Below are 6,151 nucleotides of genomic sequence, written 5' to 3'. Positions count from 1 at the left end.
TGAACTACAATATGTAGGGGATGGAAAAGACCATTCCCGAGGTATATTCAATGCTGAAATCAGCGGAAGGGGAGATCAGAAAAGAACATCAAGTGTTGATGGTGAATAAAACCACTAAGTTCAAGAAGGGCAAGGGTAAGAAGAACTTCAAGAAGGACGGCAAGGGAGTTGCCGCGCCCGGTAAGCCAGTTGCCGGGAAGAAGTCAAAGAATGGACCCAAGTCTGAAACTGAGTGCTTTGATTGCAAGGGAAGTGGTCACTGGAAGCGGAACTGCCCCAAATACTTAGCGGACAAGAAGAAGGCCGGCAACACCAAAGGTATATGTGATATACAAGTAATTGATGTGTACCTAACCAGTACTCGTAGTAGCTCCTGGGTATTTGATACCGGTGCGGTTGCTCATATTTGTAACTCAAAACAGGAACTACGGAATAAACGGAGACTGGCAAAGGACGAGGTGACGATGCGCGTCGGGAATGGTTCCAAGGTCGATGTGATCGCCGTCGGCACGCTACCTCTGCATCTACCCACGGGATTAGTTTTGAACCTCAATAATTGTTATTTAGTGCCAGCTTTGAGCATGAACATTGTATCTGGATCTTGTTTAATTCGAGATGGCTACTCATTTAAATCCAAGAATAATGGTTGTTCTATTTATTTGAGAGATATGTTTTATGGTCATGCCCCGCTGGTCAATGGTTTATTCTTGATGAATCTCGAACGTGATGTTACACATGTTCATAGTGTGAATACCAAAAGATGTAAAGTTGATAATGATAGTCCCACATACTTGTGGCACTGCCGCCTTGGTCACATTGGTGTCAAGCGCATGAAGAAGCTCCATGCAGATGGACTTTTGGAGTCTCTTGATTACGAATCATTTGACACGTGCGAACCATGCCTCATGGGTAAGATGACCAAGACTCCGTTCTCCGAAACAATGGAGCGAGCAACCAACTTATTGGAAATCATACATACCGATGTGTGTGGTCCAATGAGTGTTGAGGCTCGCGGAGGATATCGTTATGTTCTCACTCTCACTGATGATTTAAGTAGATATGGGTATGTCTACCTAATGAAACACAAGTCTGAAACCTTTGAAAAGTTCAAGGAATTTCAGAGTGAAGTTGAGAATCAACGTGACAGGAAAATAAAATTCTTACGATCAGATCATGGTGGAGAATATTTAAGTCACGAATTTGGTACACACTTAAGAAAATGTGGAATAGTTTCACAACTCACGCCGCCTGGAACACCTCAGAGAAATGGTGTGTCCGAACGTCGTAATCGCACTCTATTGGATATGGTGCGATCTATGATGTCTCTTACCGATTTACCGCTCTCATTTTGGGGTTATGCTTTAGAGACTGCCGCATTCACTTTAAATAGGGCTCCGTCGAAATCCGTTGAGACGACACCGTATGAATTATAGTTTGGGAAGAAACCTAAGCTGTCGTTTCTAAAAGTTTGGGGATGCGATGCTTATGTCAAGAAACTTCAACCTGAAAAGCTCGAACCCAAATCGGAAAAATGCGTCTTCATAGGATACCCTAAGGAAACCATTGGGTATACCTTCTACCTCAGATCCGAAGGCAAGATCTTCGTTGCCAAGAACGGGTCCTTTCTGGAGAAGGAGTTTCTCTCGAAAGAATTGAGTGGGAGGAAAGTGGAACTTGATGAGGTGATAGTCGCCCCTTCCGAACCGGAAAGTAGTGCAGCGCGGGAAAATGTTCCTATGGTGCCTACACCGACTGGGGAGGAAGTTAATGATGATGATCATGAAGCTACAGATCAAGTCACTGAACTTCGTAGGTCCACAAGGACACGTTCCGCACCAGAGTGGTACGGCAACCCTGTCCTGGAAATCATGTTGTTAGACAACGGTGAACCTTCGAACTATGAAGAAGCGATGGCGGGCCCGGATTCCGACAAATGGCTAGAAGCCATGAAATCCGAGATAGAATCCATGTATGAAAACAAAGTATGGACTTTGACTGACTTGCCCGATGAGCGGCAAGCCATAGAAAACAAATGGATTTTTAAGAAGAAGACGGACGCGGATGGTAATGTGACCATCTACAAAGCTCGACTTGTCGCTAAGGGTTATCGACAAGTTCAAGGGGTTGACTACGATGAGACTTTCTCACCCGTAGCGAAGCTGAAGTCCATCCGAATCATGTTAGCAATTGCCGCATACTATGATTATGAGATATGACAGATGGACGTCAAAACGGCATTCCTTAACGGCTTCCTTAAGGAAGAGTTGTATATGATGCAGCCGGAAGGTTTTGTCAATCCTAAGAATGCTAACAAAGTATGCAAGCTCCAGCGCTCAATCTATGGGCTGGTGCAAGCATCTCGGAGTTGGAACATTCGCTTTGATGAGATGATCAAAGCGTTTGGGTTTACACAGACTTATGGAGAAGCCTGTGTTTACAAGAAAGTGAGTGGGAGCTCTGTAGCATTTCTCATATTATATGTGGATGACATACTATTGATGGGAAATGATATAGAATTCTTGGAAAGTATAAAGGCCTATTTGAATAAGTGTTTTTCAATGAAGGACCTTGGAGAAGCTGCTTATATATTAGGCATCAAGATCTATAGAGATAGATCAAGACGCCTCATTGGTCTTTCACAGAGTACATACCTTGACAAGATATTGAAGAAGTTCAGTATGGATCAGTCCAAGAAGGGGTTCTTGCCTGTATTGCAAGGTGTGCAATTGAGCACGGCTCAATGCCCGACCACGGCAGAAGATATAGAAGAGATGAGTGTCATCCCATATGCCTCGGCCATAGGGTCTATTATGTATGCCATGCTGTGTACCAGACCTGATGTAAACCTTGCTGTAAGTTTGGTAGGAAGGTACCAAAGTAATCCCGGCAAGGAACACTGGACAGCGGTCAAGAATATCCTGAAGTACCTGAAGAGGACTAAGGATATGTTTCTCGTTTATGGAGGTGACGAAGAGCTCCTCGTAAAGGGTTACGTCGACGCTAGCTTCGACACAGATCTGGATGACTCAAAGTCACAGACTGGATACATGTATATTTTGAATGGAGGAGCAGTAAGCTGGTGCAGTTGCAAGCAAAGCGTCGTGGCAGGATCTACATGTGAAGCGGAGTACATGGCAGCCTCGGAGGCAGCACAGGAAGCAGTCTGGATGAAGGAGTTCATTACCGACCTAGGGGTGATTCCCAATGCGTCGGGACCAATGACTCTCTTCTGTGACAACACTGGAGCTATTGCCCTTGCGAAGGAGCCCAGGTTTCACAGGAAGACCAAGCATATCAAGCGTCGCTTCAACTCCATTCGTGAAAGTGTTCAAAATGGAGACATAGATATTTGTAAAGTACATACGGACCTGAATGTAGCAGATCCGTTGACTAAACCTCTCCCTAGGGCAAAACATGATCAACACCAGGACGCAATGGGTGTTTGATTCATCACAATGTAACTAGATTATTGACTCTAGTGCAAGTGGGAGACTGTTGGAAATATGCCCTAGAGGCAATAATAAATGGTTATTATTATATTTCTTTGTTCATGGTAATTGTCTATTATTCATGCTATAATTGTATTGTCCGGAAATCGTAATACATGTGTGAATACATAGACCACAAAGTGTCCCTAGTAAGCCTCTAGTTGACTAGCTCGTTGATCAACAGATAGTCATGGTTTCCTGACTATGGACATTGGATGTCATTGATAACGGGATCACATCATTAGGAGAATGATGTGATGGACAAGACCCAATCCTAAGCATAGCATAAAAGATCGTGTAGTTTCGTTTGCTAGAGCTTTTCCAATGTCAAGTATCTTTTCCTTAGACCATGAGATTGTGCAACTCCCGGATACCGTAGGAGTGCTTTGGGTGTGCCAAACATCACAACGTAACTGGGTGACTATAAAGGTGCATTACGGGTATCTCCGAAAGTGTCTGTTGGGTTGGCACGGATCGAGACTGGGATTTGTCACTCCGTGTGACGGAGAGGTATCTCTGGGCCCACTCGGTAATGCATCATCATAATGAGCTCAATGTGACTATAGTCACGGGATCATGCATTGCGGTACGAGTAAAGAGACTTGCCGGTAACGAGATTGAACAAGGTATTGGGATACCGATGATCGAATCTCGGGCAAGTAACATACCGATTGACAAAGGGAATTGCATACGGATTGATTGAATCCTCGACACCGTGGTTCATCCGATAAGATCATCGCGGAACATGTGGGAGCCAACATGGGTATCCAGATCCCGCTGTTGGTTATTGACCGGAGAGGTGTCTCGGTCATGTCTGCATGTCTCCCGAACCCGTAGGGTCTACACACTTAAGGTCCGGTGACGCTAGGGTTGTAGAGATATATGTATGCGGAAACCCGAAAGTTGTTCGGAGTCCCGGATGAGATCCCGGACGTCACGAGAGGTTCCGGAATGGTCCGGAGGTGAAGAATTATGTATAGGAAGTCAAGTTTCGGCCACCGGGAAAGTTTCGGGGGTTACCGGTATTGTACCGGGACCACCGGAAGGGTCCCGGGGATCCACCGGGTGGGGCCACCTATCCCGGAGGGCCCCGTGGGCTGAAAGTGGAAGGGAACCAGCCCTTAGTGGGCTGGGGCGCCCCCCTTGGGCCTCCCCCCATGCGCCTAGGGTTGGGAACCCTAGGGGGGGAGCTTCCCCCTTGCCTTGGGGGGCAAGGCACCCCTTCCCCCCACTTGGCCGCCGCCCCCCTTGGAGATCTGATCTCCCAAGGGCTGGCGCCCCCCAGGGGTCCTATAAATAGTGGGGGGAGGGAGGGCAGCAAACGACAGCCTTGGGCGCCTCCCTCCTCCCCTGCAACATCTCTCTCTCTCTCTCGCAGAAGCTCGGCGAAGCCCTGCCGGAGACCCGCTACATCCACCACCACGCCGTCGTGCTGTTGGATCTCCATCAACCTCTCCTTCCCCCTTGCTGGATCAAGAAGGAGGAGACTTCGCTGCACCGTACGTGTGTTGAACGCGGAGGTGCCGTCCGCTCGGCACTCGGTCATCGGTGATTTGGATCACGGCGAGTACGACTCCGTCATCCACGTTCATTGGAACGCTTCCGCTCACGATCTACAAGGGTATGTAGATGCACTCCTTTCCCCACGTTGCTAGTAGACTCCATAGATGCATCTTGGTGAGCATAGGAAAAGTTTAAAATTATGCTACGATTCCCAACAGGTCACCCATCAACTGCATTGCGTAGTACTACTACTACTACTACTACTACTACTACACCAGGATGAGCATAGAATTGAGCCCGTTTGTTCGTGCCTAGTAATATACCAGGGACCCCTAAAAAAGAGTTAATATATCAGGCAATGCACTGGTACAGACGGATTATCCTTTTACTCTGCATATATAACTTGTCTGAAGTCTAACTAAGAAAAATGTTTGACCAAATCCTTTCTTAAGAAATACAACAGGACAGATGTATTGCTTGAAAATTTATTGCATGATGCATGTTATGATGTTGTTTCGAATCCTGGATTTTAAATTTCAGAAAACCCAAAAGTGACCAGAAATTCATGAAACTGAGCATGGTCACGTGATATGGCACAGGTATTCCTTCGTAATTTTTTCTTCAATTTGAGACAAGCTGCTTATGACAAGTTGCACAAATGAAGAGCCAAGGTATTTTGGAACAAACACCTGTCACGTTAAGGAGAACGCTTTCACTATTGAAACCGTGGGCATTTACGTGCCGCCACGAGTCCCGCTTCTCATCAGCAGGTGCCGTCCGAGCAAGCGAGTGAGTCAACGGGAGGCGTGCGAGCAGACCGCTACGCCGGCTGACAGGGAGGCGTACGAGCAGACCACTGCGCAGGCTCATCGGGAGGTGAGCCCTTTGACCAGGCTCCGCCGCCCACCTTCGTCCCAACTGCTCCCACTTTTAATGTCGCCGGCGCCGCAGTTTAAAATCAACCCCGCACTACCCGGTATCGCTACAATCTTCTCTCTTCCTCTCCGATTCTCCTGTCGTCTACCTCCAACCAGCCTGATGTAAACGTATGCCATGCCGCATCACGATGGTCTACCCTTAGTCTTCCAGTTTCCTGAGGAAGACACCCACCGGAGTCTCAAGAACATAAGGCGCTTTGGGACGAGCTTGAACCGGCCTTG

This window comes from Triticum aestivum, chromosome 1D, assembly GCF_018294505.1.
Source record: "Triticum aestivum cultivar Chinese Spring chromosome 1D, IWGSC CS RefSeq v2.1, whole genome shotgun sequence".
NCBI classification, from domain to species: domain Eukaryota; kingdom Viridiplantae; phylum Streptophyta; class Magnoliopsida; order Poales; family Poaceae; genus Triticum; species Triticum aestivum.
Note: the sequence above shows the minus strand (reverse complement) of the source record.